The sequence below is a fragment of the Oncorhynchus gorbuscha genome, linkage group LG21 (genome assembly GCF_021184085.1).
Source record: "Oncorhynchus gorbuscha isolate QuinsamMale2020 ecotype Even-year linkage group LG21, OgorEven_v1.0, whole genome shotgun sequence".
NCBI classification, from domain to species: domain Eukaryota; kingdom Metazoa; phylum Chordata; class Actinopteri; order Salmoniformes; family Salmonidae; genus Oncorhynchus; species Oncorhynchus gorbuscha.
The window spans coordinates 47,752,647-47,767,413 of record NC_060193.1 but is presented as its reverse complement, the minus strand read 5'-3'; the positions used below and the strand labels follow the sequence as shown (position 1 = coordinate 47,767,413).

General features: G+C 44.2%; 1 protein-coding gene across 6 annotated transcripts in view; it reads right to left on the bottom strand.

The window, feature by feature from the left end:
• The window catches only part of LOC124008688 (cytoplasmic protein NCK2-like), a 55,159-nt gene that overhangs the window by 32,881 nt on the left and 7,511 nt on the right, over window positions 1-14,767 (bottom strand). The window contains exon 1 of one of the 6 annotated variants that reach the window (XM_046320193.1): window positions 12,079-12,204. The exons of 4 other annotated variants lie outside the window; for them this stretch is intronic. The gene's annotated coding sequence lies outside the window, so the exon portion shown is untranslated. Of the gene's footprint in view, window positions 1-12,078; window positions 12,205-14,767 lie in introns of those variants that run through there. One more of the 6 variants, XM_046320191.1, reaches the window with a different exon arrangement.

Below are 14,767 nucleotides of genomic sequence, written 5' to 3'. Positions count from 1 at the left end.
ATACGTGAGTTGGCAAGACAACACAAACAGATCTGGGACATTCAGGCTACCATTAAACATGGTAAGTAGCACTGCACTACAATTGTTTTTTAACCATATATTGTGATTTTACCAGCGATTTAAATTTAAAAACTTGGATGAACTGTTGTAATCATATACATAAAATGTGTATTCTGATTCTATGGTTTGTGTTGTTTGGCATGATAACTAATGACAGCCAGGTACAGTAGAAGTTGTTGTGACGGGGTAGGAACCCAAGTGTCCCAGGGGACCCTTACTACATCTGAATGTTGCATTCATGGCATTTAAAAAAATTGCAGCCCCGTGCGATATAGATATGGCACATGTCTATATTGCAATTTAAATTAATTGTGCCGCCCTAATGGTAAGCATCACTTAATTTCACTATTAGCCTACAAATCATTAATTTATGTAAGAGTGAGTACATAGGACCCTATCAGACCACAATGATGTTGACCTGTCCCACATTTCAGATTTCCCCCAAGCCATTTGAGGACATGTGAAAACCTCGGTGTCTCTGAGAAAACAGTAATTTAATCCCAAACAGATCTCTGAGGCAGCTGTGGGAAGATTAGCATTGACAAACCACAGTGTGTGTAGCCTGTTGGGATGAGAGCAACAGTTAGGAGGATTGTTGGTTAAAAATAGAATGGGAGTGAAGGGGCCTAGGGGTTAAGAGGTCATAGTGTTGAGGAGAGACAGGAGAGTCCCAGTGGCTGTCAGAACTAGGGCTGGGTGATATTGGGATATGAGATTTTGGCCATGTAGGTCATTTCATATCCCGATAACAATACATATCACGATATAGCACATTTCCTGTAAATTCAATTGAGAAATAGGCCTTTACATGTGGTAATTTTATATAAACAATTTCTTATTACATGTTGAATTATTCTCAACAAATAAAAGGTACTTACTCAAGTTGTATTATTTCTCCTTTTATTTAGAACCTTTGTGCAAATTTTCAATTAAGCATGTAACAAAATATTAATGTATAAAATCAACAAAAAAAAGGTAAATAGAAAACAATTCAACTATAGTTGCAAACAAAATAAATATAGGCCTAAAAAGTATATATATTTTTGGAGGCTTGCCTGTTTTGCATGTTATTTTGTCATTAATACGTGTCACGTGTCAATTTGCATTTGGCACCCTGGGTCGAGTGTTAGCACCAACTCATGAAACCCGTTTCTCGACCGTGGATATTGGGGCCATGTCTTTGCAGATATAAGTTGGAACGGCAACTGTTATCTCCTATCTTTGTGATTCTTTGCACTACTTTTTTTAGGTCTCATCCGTAAACTTTCTCCATACTGTTTCACATGACTCTTGCGTAGGTGGTAAAAGGTTAGTGGTGTTTGGCCTGTCGTCGGGACCGGCCTGCGGCATATTTTGCAGCGGTTTTCTAGTCAGTGTCAGACTTTTCATACCAAAACCACGTCTATGCGACCGAAGTAGCCCCTCTTTTAGCTACGAGCTCCATGTTTGTTTGTGATGCAAATCTACACAAAGTGTCGTCCAATTGACGAAAACCTTGCTGTAAAGTGTGATTTGCGACACAACGAAATAAACAATAGAGCATAATATGAAACGATAGACGTTTTTTTCTATAGTCACGCGATATATATCGTCATATCACCCAGCCCTAGACAGAACCATGTAGGCTAGTCAACAAAAAACACCCGAGTAAACATTTTGGATGCTTTAAAACGTTTTCTTTCAAGCCAAAATAAACTAAACGGAGAACAAACATGTCCACGCTGACCCTGTTTGAAAAGAGAAATCATCCAAGTTTTACAGCCAGGGCTCCAAGTACAAAGAAGGATGTAAAAACAGCTAGTCAGTGGGTGCTTGGCCAACCCCCCCCCCCCCCCCCCATCATCTCTTTCCTCTCCATCCTCCCCTTCTCGCTTTCCCCATTTGCCCCTAAGTGTTAGTCTTTGATCTGGAGGAGCTGCCCACAACTTGTGACGCACTACAGAGCGTTATTGGCTCTGTAGTGCCTCATGCTCCCTGTAACGGTCCTTCCTCAGTCTAACTCTCCCCTCCGACACGGACGCAGGCAGAACTCATAAACACAGCACTCATAAACACACACAGTACTCATAAACACAGTGTCAGGAAGTTGAGGATGTTGGAAAACCGAAAGCAAGATGGCACAGCAGAGGTGTGGAGTGATGAGGATCGTAGGGAGGATTAACGCTACTCTTGTGGTGTGCTTTCTGGCGCCAGGTGACTGCCCGTAGCTTCACCCAAGCGGGTGCTTCATGTTGGTAATAGTGAAGGAGCAGCTAGCCTAGACCTACTCCGGAGTTCATGAACTGAAACGACTGAGCTCAAACTTCATCCGAGTCACACAGAGGGGAGGGGCAGCGAGACACCTTGATGTCACAGGCGTGCTTTGCTCGCTCCTCCCCCTTATGACCACTTCCTTCCGATGACCGCTCAAGCCATGAGCTTTCCTGACCCTCTCATGACCTTCCACCTCATGAATGATGTTGTTTTCCTAAACTGATTGTCTTTTGTTGTTGCTTTAAAGTGCTGTGAGATTATTTTAATGAATAGCACTTTAAAAAGTTAAAAAGTTAATGTATTATTATTATAATAAACAGAGCCTTGCATAGTCAATGATATTCACCCTCAGTGGCAGAGCTCTCTCTCTCCCTCCACACTGTGTGAATCTGACCACAGTACCACCAGAATGTCATTAAAATAACTCTGTCAAAGCGCTGCAGATGCATTTTTATGACTAAAACAGGCCTGTTTTGGAAGCAGTTTTTTTTGGGGGGGGTTATTGAGATGTTCCCTATTTTCTCCAGGCATTGTAAATATTCTATGCAGATTGCAGAACTATGTTTCTGGAACACTCCGGACTTCACCTGGCCCGTGGTCTGAGTTGCCTGGTCTAAGGACGGCATTGGCACTAGAAGCAGCTAGAAGATGCTATACAACATAAATATATGTTGGCCCATGAAAAGTGAACTAGCCAGTTAGAATTATTAATGCATCGTACTTGAGACAAACAAATGAATTCAAACAAAATCCTTCAAACCTTTTCTTGAAAGCCGACATTTTACCTCCGTGCTTATCGACTTCGTCCAAAGCGCCTTAAGTCGTCTTCTGCTCAGTTTAACAGGGACAGTACTACCGCTACCCTTCATGATGATAAAGTCCTACATAACTACTCTCGGTTATGCAGATGACTGCAGTAGTCCACCACATTAAAACCAGGCTCCTGCAAGATAGGGGAGAGCAATAGGTGTGCTCCTTCCACACAAAATAGGAAAGCACACATACCATGAACATGTGCACACGTTGATTAAAAAGTGTCTCCTTAACTCGTCAACACTGAACACAAAGTGTGTGCTCTCTCTCTCTCTCTCTCTCTCTCTCTCTCTCTCTCTCTCTCTCTCTCTCTCTCTCTCTCTCTCTCTCTCTCTCTCTCTCTCTCTCTCTCTCTCTCTCTCTCTCTCTCTCTCTCTCTCTCTCTCTCTCTCTCTCTCTCTCTCTCTCTCTCTCTCTCTCTCTCTCTCTCTCTCTCTCTCTCTCTCTCTCTCTCTCTCTCTCTCTCTCTCTCTCTCTCTCTCTCTCTCTCTCTCTCTCAGCAGCATGTGCTTTCAGTGCTCCCTCTCTTCCCCTAAACCTCTAGGCCGACGTCTGGTTGCAGTTAGCGCTCACAGAAATGACCCGCTACAGTAGCAGCTAGCTGAGCACCTGTCAAAACAACTGGGCCTCCTCCTGATGGCTTTGACTACAGGCTCTCATTCATTCCTTCTCTACTGTACAGTCGAGCAATTCACTCACCTGGGACACGGACTTAGTTCCAATTCTAAGCCACAGACCTTGAATGGCCCACTCCTCGGGAAAAAGGAGAACTCGTACGCACCCGGTTGGCCCCTGCTCTAAAGGGGATATGTATTCTGTCCTTGCATGTACACCGATAAGCTAGTGGTCGGTACTCCTTTTAATGTCCGCGTATTTCCCTACGACTCAATGCATCTGCATGTTGAATCCACACTGACACCATTAAAAGTAGATCAGACCCCGGCCAGATCATTAATGTACCTACAGACAGTTGAGATTGCAGATCGTGACTATCAGGGAGACGCATGGCCGCGGGCAGCCAGGGACACGATGAAACACTCCAGAGCGTTCACTTGTTGTGAACATACATCCGTTCACATGCAAGGACCGGGGGAGCCAGGGCCCGTCGGCAGGCAATCATTAGCCTGAGAGAGACTGGCACGGATACAGCAGTATTCTTCTCAGGCCCATCACAATGAATCCCTAACCTAGCCCCGAGCGAATAGAGAAGAGACGGGCTGTTGTGCAAGAAAACAAGCATCTCCCGTGAGATTATACAGCAGGCATGTGTGTGCGCTGTCAGCAGATCCAGAGCTTCACACAACATCTTTTAAAATGCAGCTGTTCTCCCAAAACATGACAGAACACCCAAGTGGCAGAAGCTGGGCCAATTGTAACTGTTCCCAGAAGCTGGGCCAATTGTAACTGTTCCCAGAAGCTAGGCCAATTCTAACTGTTCCCAGAAGCTAGGCCAATTCTAACTGTTCCCAGAAGCTAGGCCAATTCTAACTGTTTCCAGAAGCTGGGCCAATTCTAACTGTTCCCAGAAGCTGGGCCAATTCTAACTGTTCCCAGAAGCTGGGCCAATTGTAACTGTTCCCGGAAGCTGGGCCAATTGTAACTGTTCCCAGAAGCTAGGCCAATTCTAACTGTTCCCAGAAGCTAGGCCAATTCTAACTGTTCCCAGAAGCTGGGCCAATTCTAACTGTTCCCAGAAGCTGGGCCAATTCTAACTGTTCCCAGAAGCTGGGCCAATTCTAACTGTTCCCAGAAGCTGGGCCAATTGTAACTGTTCCCGGAAGCTGGGCCAATTGTAACTGTTCCCAGAAGCTGGGCCAATTCTAACTGTTCCCAGAAGCTGGGCCAATTCTAACTGTTTACAGAAGCTGGGCCAATTCTAACTGTTTACAGAAGCTGGGCCAATTCTAACTGTTTACAGAAGCTGGGCCAATTCTAACTGTTCTCTCCTTATCTTGTGATTCTGCAACAGATCTGAATCTCATTAGAATGCTATTATGCTATTAGCTCCATTTGAGCAATTGCTGATTGTTAATTGGTATTCATTGGTTTAATCTTGCAATCCAACTACTATGCAGAAACAGACAGACAGAAGACACATACAGTCTTTCTACACCCATAGAATGGGGCTCCTGAGAGGCGCAGCGGTCTAAGGCACTGCATCTCAGTGCAAGAGGCGTCACTACAGGTTCGAACCCAGGCTGAATCACATCCGGTCGTGATTGGGAGTCCCAAAAGGCGGCGCACAATTGGCCCAGCGTCGTCCGGTTTTGGTCGGGGTAGGCCGTCATTGTAAATAAGAATTTGTTCTTAACTGACCTACCTAGTTAAATAAGGTTTATATTTAAAAAATGTAAGAGAACATTCCAGCATTACTTTTCTCATTACTTTATATAGGAGAAAGAGAGAGGTTTTTCTGAACTACCAGGTTCATTCCCCAATCTCATTAAAGGATAGAGCTCAAAATGTAGGCCTCTGCTCTGCCCCCTCTCAGATTCAGCATTACCTCCTCCTTCCTTTTCAATTACTATAGATTCTGCCCCAGAGAGCGAGCCATGTTTATCCTGGCCAAGGATGTAATTTTGGATTTCTTTTAAAATGACAAGTTTTTGGTCATTTTTCCCTCTCTGTCTTTTTCTAACACTCTCCCACACACACAATGTCTGTTCTGGAAGAGGTTGTGTCGTCCAAGTGAATAAGAGCCCATTTGTTGCCTGCAACTTGAAAAAGCCATATTCTTGACAAAAAAAAATAGCCTGTATGAGATATCACTTTTAATCCAAGACAATAGGCTACACAAGGCTAAACACTACAAACTTGGTTTCTCTGTCCAGTTTGCTCTGTGTTCCTAATATGACTCGTGTCACACTGTCGCCCAAGAGCCACATAGGGAGGTTATGGGGAGATGAAGAGGTAGTCCCTACTCTGTGCCGTTAGCAAGACAAGTCACAGCTGTAACCTTCTGTTCTGCAATAATTTACAATGATGTTTGTCCCCTCCAGCTAACATCTCACTGCTCAATATCACACAACACTACACAACATCACACAACCCCGCACAATATAAACATATTTCCCAATGTTTCTCCTCACTAGTCGAACAATAGGTCCAGGCTGATGTGGAATGTTCCAAAAACAGGGAGAGAGAATAGAGAGAGAGAGAGAGTACAGATAATTGGAGGCAGAAGAGGCAGCCTGACAAAGGGAGCAGAATTAAGTGATATACAAGCCGGAGGACACACAACTAACACACGTTAGCTACTTATTACAGAGAGGAACGTAAACAGTGATAATTAAATTATCCCATCGGCTGACAGGGCCAGGGGAATTCTCAACAGTTAAACAGTTGCTCTCAGCTTATAAAAGTCAATTAAACTCAAAATAATCCATGCCAATTACTCTGATTTTACTTTTTAAATCTTTGATATTTTAGGCATAGCCTAATACATTCAGGAGTTTTGTAGTAGCCAATCTTAAGCGAAATCAGGAGTTTTCATCAAAGAGATCACACGGTCATTGATTGTTAGTCAAAGAGGACAATATTTGCATTAGCATAGTGCTAGTGGTTTAGGCTCCTTCAGTAGTCAGTATGGACCAGGGAGCTGCTGCTACTGCTGCTACTGCCACTACTACTGCCACTGCTACTGCTGCTGAGTGGGAGGCAGTGGGAGGAGTATACACATCGCGGCCCTCACGGTACCCACACAGTGACGGCCCGGTTTGTACATCTGCATCAGAGGGTAAACTAGAGTGCAGGAAGAGTCACGGCACAGAGAGAGTGAGGGGGGGGGGCTGGTCCAGCTACATCTGTTGATCTGGCCTTGGGCCACAGTGGGTGAGGGACGAGTGTGTGTGTCTGTGTGGCTGCCAACTTACCATCTAGGTTCTAATCATCCGACTAGGCTCTCTGACAACACGCACGGTCACAGGTGGAGAGACGGACTACTCTCCTGAATTCTGAAATAGACGACGGAGCTCAACGCCCCACTAACGGTGGACTGACTGGCACACGCACGCGCACCCTCCTAAGCTCACACTGTGTGAGCAAGGAACGGTGTCATCTTCAGCCATCCTTTTGCCTGCCCGCTTGGATATTTTGGAGCAGCCAAATATCCCTGCTATGCACAACTTTCTTCAGACATATGCTTTATCTGATCTAGGGCCTATCGTGATTTAACTGCTGACTGATCGCCAAGCCCCGTTAGAGCAATAAGACAACCACAAGCACAGGCATCCACTGGGCCTTTCAGGGTTGTCAGTTACACAGTCAAGGGTGACAGGTTCCCGAACTAAAAGACATGAAACAATGAATCCTTGGTAATTCTGTTGGACGTGCAACAGCATGGATGAATGATGGATGGGTGTGAGTGAGTGAGTGAGTGAGTGAGTGAGTGAGTGAGTGAGTGAGTGAGTGAGTGAGTGAGTGAGTGAGTGAGTGAGTGAGTGAGTGAGTGAGTGAGTGAGTGAGTGAGTGAGTGAGTGAGTGAGTGAGTGAGTGAGTGAGTGAGTGAGAGATGGAAGGAAGGAAGGAGAGAGAAAGGAGAGCGCAAGAGAAAAAAGACGAGAGCCAGGGAAAGAGAGAAAGCTTTTAAAAAACCTTATCAGAGCGAGGATGCACACGGTAATTGCGTTCCACTTGATTTGCTCAGAGGGGCCTGGTGACACCCACACCTCAGAGTGAACCCATCCCGTGGACTAGCTAGCTGCCTGCTGCGTTAAAGAGAGAATAAAACCTGTCTTTATGCTAATCTCCGCTATCGGTCTCTGCCAAGCAGACTGGAGAGCTGAGGGTTTCAAATGAGACCACATTCAATCAACACATAGTCCATATTTAGACTGGGCCTTTGCTCTCGTGTGATCTCCAGCTTCCTCAACAGGTCTAGCAGAGAGCGATGATGAGATCGCGAAGCCACCAGAAATGGAAAGTTGTGGGATCCATCATGTTCACAGAACGGCTCTTTCCAACAGACAAGAACTGATGACATCGGCTACCGCTCAGACATGGAAATGAAATATACATGATAGCATGACTGAACCAGCCTATCACATCAGATCAGCAGTCTGGAGAGAATGGGAGGGAAGAGGGACTAGATCCATGACCTAAACAGGAAGGAGGAGAGGTCAAAGGTTACCACAACAGCTGGAGACTGTGCCTTAGGGAGCCTCAGGGGCCAAGAAATGTCCCTCGCTCTCCCATAGTATAGTCACGATACAGAAAGTACAGGCTCCCTAGGCCTCTCTGGAGACTATCACTGGCTATTGGAGCAGCAACGACACCTGGACATGCATATTAATATCATATTACCATAGGCCTACATGCTAACTAAACCATACGGTTCACGGAAGAGGTTTGGGAACCTGTACTTCCTGTTTCGTGACTGGGTCCATACATGTTAAAAAGAAGAGATAGAACTAGGATCGGAACCGGAAGGAAGAGCTCCACCGTCTCTCTTTGCAAGTCTATTGACCAAATGTCCCCTCAGAATTCACCTTCGAAATCGTGATTTGTCCAAAGCACCGGAAGTAATACTGCTCGTTACCTCACACATCCGGTTGTATCATGACAGATCTACGGTGCCATTTATGTTTCCGTAGTCTGTCCACAAGAGATTATGAGAGCAATTAAGGCAGGTGTATGTCAAAATGTCTGACTACCCCCTCTGTCTCAGCAAGGGTTACAATGGGGTCGGAAACTTTCCGGTACATTTCCTGCATTTTTAAGCCAGTGAATTTGGGGATTTTTCCTAAATTCATCAAAAAAAGTTGGCTTATAATAGTGAACCTTATTTGTTTGATACACATAAGAGAATTCTAGGTCTTGTGGCATATTTTGGTTATACTATCCCCAAGTCAATGAAAATGCAACCCTCTGCATGCACAGTGCAGTCTTCCATCACATGTGCAGCAGATTCTCAAGATCTTGCACACTAACGAGATGCTATTGAGACCACACTACTACACTGTCTGAGCCAAGCACTATGCTTTCTGGTAAGTTTTGATTATAATACTGGGTGGGGTGAATATATTTTATACGACATATTCGATTTTTTATTAACTAGTAAATAGTAACCTATGGCAAAGTATGTTTAAATCATTTCTAACTTGTTAACCATTTCTGCTAGTTAGTTTTTTCTACCATGTGGGTTTTAGCTTCCTTGAGCCTGCTAATTGAGGATCGTTAAGTTACCTGTTCCCATACAGGTTTCATTTAAAAACATTTATCTTACAAATTAGTTGTTTAATCTAACTATTTATCAGTACATGGAATTGTATTTGGATTTTATTTTTTACTCATCTTTACAGGAAAATACCACGGGCGCTATCTGATGTGTGGAGACATTTCACTGCAGCTAATGTAGAAGGAAAAGCTGTGTACATTTGCAAATAGTGTGCCAAATCATATGTGACGAATGCAACAAAGATGCAGAATCATCTGGCCAAGTGCATAAAGTTCCCTCAGCGCTCACAACAAGCAACCTTTGACAAAAGTCCCTCTACTTCTATTCGAGGTGAAAATGATGAACCAGACACCTTATCGATAGCAACCGCTCATGGTCCTCCTGGAATCAGAAGTTATTTTGACTCAATGGAGGAACGTAGTCAGAGAAATGCTGATGAATGTCTTGCTCGAGCTGTGTATGCAACTGGTTCACCTCTGATGCTCACAGGCAAAGTGTATTGGAAGACATTTCTGAATGTTCTTCGCTCAGCATACACTCCCCCAACCAGACATGCATAGAGAAAGCAGACTGTATTGCAATAATCTCTGATGGGTGGTCGAATGTTCGTGGGCAAGGAATAATTAACTACATCATCTCCACCCCTCAACCAGTAATCTACAAGAGCACAGACACAAGGGACAACAGAAACACCGGTCTCTACATTGCAGATGAGCTGAAGGCAGTCATCAATGACCTTGAACCACAGAAGGTATTTGCACTGGTGACAGACAATGCTGCAAACATGAAGGCTGCTTGGTCTAAAGTGGAGGAGTCCTACCCTCACATCACACACATTAGCTATGCTACATTGATTCTGCTCCCCAAGGACATCATGTCACTGAAAACAATGGATACACTCTACAAGAGAGCCAAGGAAATGGTTAGGTATATGACGGGGCATCAAGTTATAGCAGCAATCTACCTCACCAAGCAAAGTGAGAAGAATAAGAGCACCACATTGAAGCTGCCCAGCAACACCTGTTGGGTGGTGTTGTCATCATGTTTGACAGTCTCTCCAAGATATGGCCATATCACAGTCTGCTGATATGGACAGCCCCATCAAGAGGATCCTCCTGGATGATGTATTTTGGGAGAAAGTGGTAAGCAGCCTGAAACCTATAGCAGTAGCCATTGCACGGATTGAGGGAGACAATGCCATCCTGTCTGGTGTTCAGACTCTGCTTGCAGATGTAAGAAAATAAATCCGTACTGCCCTGCCCACTTCACTGTTGCTCCAAGCAGACGAAACTGCAGTTCTGAAATACATCAAAAAGCATGAAGACTTCTGCCTGAAGCCTGGGGAAGTACACTTCCAAGCAAGGGCTTTGGGATGGAGAGCAATATGGCAGTTGTGCCAACATATCTCACCAGCCACCTGGTGGAAGGGTCTTTGTGGCTCTTTCCCCTGTTGCCTCCATCATCCTCCAAATCCCACCAACATCAGCCGCTTCAGAATGCAACTGGTCCTTGTTTGGGAACACACAACCAAAGCACGCAACAGGCTGACCAATACAAGGGTTGAAAAATTGGTGGCCATCCAGGCAAATTTGAGGATTTTTGAGCCTGACAACAAACCATCCTCTACAAGGTTGGAAAATGACAGTGAAGATGAGTCCTCAGAGTCCTCAGAGTCTGATGTTCAAGAGGTGGACATTGAGGAGGTCCAGGGAGAAGACATGGAAGCCTGAGAGGAAGACAACCAAAGCTTTAGTTTCTAGACTATCATTTCACAGATGTTTGTTGAAAACATTTTTGGGAGATGCGACGGATCATTGGATCATTCAATATTCCCTTTCTTTTGTTGTTCTGTGAAATCATCTCATGTGAGGAGTCAACTCATTTAATTTAAGTTCAATTCGTAACTAAATAGTTTTTTAAATTTAAATTGGAACGATTTAATCATTTGCAATTATGTCTACTTATGACAAGGTAAAAGGTTTATGTTTCTGTCTCCATATGATATGGTGACTATATCCAATGCAAAAAAACATTACATTTAAATGGTATTAATATTAATTTGCATATATTTCAGTTAATTCCCATATATTTCCGTTAATTCCCAAGGAAAGTTTCCACCTCTGAATATTCACCAAAATGTGCAACCCTAGTCTCAGCTACACCCTCCACTTCACCTCGTCATCCTAAATGTCCTAAACTGCCCTTCAGTCTGCTCAAATTGGATTTCCAGTGTAGTCTCTGGCTCCAGATCATGGTCTGCATACTGAGAGCTTTAGAAGGACCTTTAGGCAGTGTGACAATGTTCACGTCTACTGTTGGAGCACATACTTTTAGTCTTATTGGATCTATAACACGTCTTATTTCCCCAGTGAGGAGAGAGCAAGACAGAACACTGCAACAGTCTGGTTCACCCCAAGGCTCTCATTCAGTAGCGAGGAGAGAGTCTAGGCCTGATATTCAGAAACAATGTTTCTTTGCACTCACTGTCTGGTGGGGGAAAGGGTTTGCAGGAAGCAGATACAAAGAGCAGAGAAAGTAGCCTCATTCAAAGAAAACCCATCTTTATTCTATGAAAAGAAGAACATGGAGACTGAACAGCAAAGCGGACAAAACAACTCAGGTCCTGCCCAGAAAGAGCCAGGGAACAAGATCCTGTCCTTCTGAATTGAAGAGCCTGCCTTTCTTAGAAACCAGTGGGAAAAGACATATTGACCCGTCAACAACAGCAAGCTCTCTTACATAAACCATTCCTTTCCAATATTCTTTACATAACCAACCTTTTGGAACCACTTCTCAGTTCAAATGTGGTCCCGACTCCTGTTCAGCCTGTCCACGGCTTGTGCCGTATCCCTCCCCGCTAGCTGGTAAAAATAGCACTGTAACATGCTCCTGTTGGGAAGGAGCTGCTCGGAATGGAGGTTTGAGTGGATAGATAGTGGAGAGAGTGAGAGAGAGATAGGGAAAGAGGGTAAGAGGAGAGAGAGGGAAAGGGAGAGCGAGAGACAGCTCTAGAACATTCTAGAGAGCATAATCACTCCACAGTTAGACTCAGAGGCAGGCTCTGCCTCACCCTACCCTGCTGCCTCTGTTGACAGTGAGGCATGGTGGCACACAAACAGAAACATAACTAAGTATTTAGTTATAGCCTCCGACAGTAGACCAAAATGTAATCTTGATGTCTGTTCGATTTAGCTTCTTCCATGGCCAAAATAACACAGTTGTATTATTGTTCTATCACACTGTTTACACGGAACCCAAACCGTCTGCGTGCGTGGGCCATCGTGCGCTATCGTGCATAAATGTATTTTGTCCCCCTACACCAAACGTGATCATGACACGCAAGTTAAAATATCAAAACGAACTCTGAACCAATGACATTCATTTGGGGACAGGTTGAAAAGCATTAAACATGTAGCTTGCACTTGCTAGCTAATTTATCCTATTTAGCTAGCTTGCTGTTGCTAGCTAATTTGTCCTTCGATATAAACATTGAGTTGTTATTTTACCTGAAATGCACAAGGTCCTCTACTCCGACAGTTTATCCACACATAAAAAGGTCAACTGAATCATTTTTAGTCATCTCTCCTCCTTCCAGGCTTTTTCATCTTTGAACTTATATGGTGATTGGCATCTACACTTTCATAGTGTTACCACGACAACCGGCAAAACATTTCATCTTTCAATTACCCACGTGGGTATAACCAATGAGGAGATGGCACGAGGGTACTTGCTTCTATAAACCAATGAGGAGATGGGAGAGGCAGGACTTGCAGGGCGATCTGTGTCAGAAATAGGAATGACTTCTATTTTAACCCTTGGCAACGCAGACGCTCGTTGGCGCGCGCGAGCAGTGTGGGTGCAATAATTGAACAACATAGATTCCTAAATGTATTTTGCAACGCTCGCGCACGCGATGCGAGCGGTGTAGTCAGGGTATTAGTGTCATGAGCACAGTAGGCTATTAGAGCCATCAGGTAACACACCTACAGAACAATGTCCCCAGTTTAATTTTCACAGCAAGCATCCCATCTGCTCAACACTGGATGACCAGTTCCATGAGGCATTCTGACATTCCGGTAAAGGTCACATACTCATGACTCATCATGATTGAATGGATAGTTTATGAGGTCAAGCGCAGGTCACGACGTAGGCCTATTCTAATCGATGACAAGCCTGCTGCAAAGTATTTTTCTCAGTCCATAGTCACAAAACAACCATCTAAAAGTAGTGTGTGCTGTCAGGTGCTGCATCTGAAAAGTGAATTTGCCATCCCCGTGGTTCAAACTTCGGACGAGCATTGAGACAGTAATCGAAAGATTGCTGGTTTGAATCCCAGAGGTAAAACAAAACAAAGATTCAATGTGCCCTTGAGCAAGGCACTTAACCCTAATTGCTTCTGTAAGTCGCTCTGGTTAAGATTGTCTGCTAGATAATTAAAACGTCAAATGTAAGGGTAGTCCTATTCTACTTGTTGGGGCCGCGGTCAATGACCGCAAAATCTCTGAATAACTTTGAGCAAAAGGGCTTTTAAGTGGCGACAAAAGTAATTACGATGCGTGATATTAGTGTATTAGCCTAAACCTGAGTTGGCGGCTGCTATGAAGGGTAGCTAGCAAGATTATGCTTTTCAGATCCTTTAAACTCATTCAAAATGTCACAGCAGTGGAATCTAACATCCCATCTCCACAGCAGTTAGCCTAAAACAAGCTCAGAAAGGGCTTGTTTTAAAAGACATTATGAAAGTCCACATGAATCTGTGCAATTCGCCACCATAGCAGGAAGCTGTGGATGCCTCGGCTGGACAGAGGTTGTTTTGGTGATGACCAGGACCTGTCTGACGTTTCCTGGAAGAAGAGGAATCCCTCATTTGACCGTACACAGCGGTCAGTTTGTAGGTAAAGCCCCTGTACTCTCTAGCATTCATCAAATTAACCTGAACTGAAAGAACTGGAGCTCGAAGCATCTCTGTTGCCATCATACTGGGTTAGCAGAGACTGTGGCCGTCTGACTCTGACAGGCATCTTCAGGTTCTCATTGATCTCTCCCGTGATTGAAATTTGAATGTTTCAAACCCTGATTTACTCTAGGTTACAAAATAGATGTTGGGGAATTCGTCTTGGCCCCAATTCCTGAAAAACTCTATAGTCATTCTTCCAGGTATGAACTAAGATGTTGAGATTTGAAGTGAAGTGATTGTCGTGGAAATCTGGCATCCACTGCACATCCTGAGACTGTTGTGATAGCAACCGCCTCCAAAATGGTGTTAAAATCTGTCATTCTGAGCTGAGGTGCTGAGAAAACAGAGACAGTGAGAAACTGTGAAATCTATATTCCAGAGGAAAAGTGGGACAAAGCAGGTAAAAAGACATACTCATGAAATATTCAAATATCTCACATTGGTGGAGTCGGCGGAGCCGTTACTATACGCCTAGAGACAGAACAGAAGCAGACGCCGTACGTCTCAGA